The sequence below is a fragment of the Bos taurus genome, chromosome 14 (assembly GCF_002263795.3).
Source record: "Bos taurus isolate L1 Dominette 01449 registration number 42190680 breed Hereford chromosome 14, ARS-UCD2.0, whole genome shotgun sequence".
Taxonomy (NCBI): Eukaryota; Metazoa; Chordata; class Mammalia; order Artiodactyla; family Bovidae; genus Bos; species Bos taurus.
In genome coordinates this window covers 66,612,876-66,614,016 of record NC_037341.1, presented here as the reverse complement: position 1 = coordinate 66,614,016, position 1,141 = coordinate 66,612,876, and positions in this window count along the sequence as shown.

Sequence of the window (1,141 nt, the reverse complement as noted above, 5' to 3'; positions counted from 1 at the left end):
TGGGTTATTTGCAGAGATGTGGATGGATCTAAAGACTGTCATAGAAAATGAAGTAAAGTCAGAAAGAGAAAAATGAATATTGTATATTAACACATATATGTGGAATCTAGAAAAATGGTATAGATGATCTTGATTGAAAAACAGAAACAGAAACATAGACATAAAGAGCCAAGATACCAAGGGCGGGGAGGGGGCGATGAACTGGAAGATTAGAACTGGCATATATACACTATTGATACTACCTATAAAACAGATAACTAATGAGAACCTCCTATACAGCTCAGGCTGCTGCTGCTCCTAAGTCACTTCAGTCGTGTCCAACTCTGTGTGACCCCATAGATGGCAGCCCACGAGGCTCCCCCATCCCTGGGATTCTCCAAGCAAGAACACTGGAGTGGGTTGCCATTTCCTTCTCCAATGCATGAAAGTGAAAAGTGAAAGTGAAGTCGCTCAGTCGTGTCTGACTCTTATCGACCCCGTGGACTGCAACCTACCGGGCTCCTCCGTCCATGGGATTTTCCAGGCAAGAGTACTGGAGTAGGGTGCCATTGCCTTCTCTGGTATAGCTCAGGGAACTCTTAATAAATGCTCTGTGGTGAGCTAAATGGGAAGGAAATCCTAAAAAGAAGGGATATGTGTATACGTATAGCTGATTCACTCTGTTCACTCTGTACAGCAGGAACTAATAGAACATTATAAAGTAACTGTACTCAGATAAAAATTAACTTAAAAAAAAAGAGAGCAAAACCTTTGACCTTTTTTTTTCACTGAAGTCTCCTGGCACATACATTAGAACTCAGTAAATTCTATTAAATGACTGAACAAATGACTGAACAAAGGCATGAATTGAATAAATGGGTATCTTCCCAACTATAGCACTTGAGGGGCATTCACACTCACCAACGAACAGGATCCATCCTGAGAATGGCCCAGGAGAAGCTGATGCCTACTGGTCTGGTTCTGGCACAGAAGTGAAGCGGGGGACCCTTCCTGAGAGCCACATTCACCGGAGGCTTTCAGAAGGAGGGCTCCAGCCTGTTCACAAGTGATCCCAAGTCCTGCACCTCCAAGAGTGTTCACATGCGGAAGACTGTACAGGAACACCAGCGGTTTGCTGAGGGCAAGACCCAGGGCCTGCCGG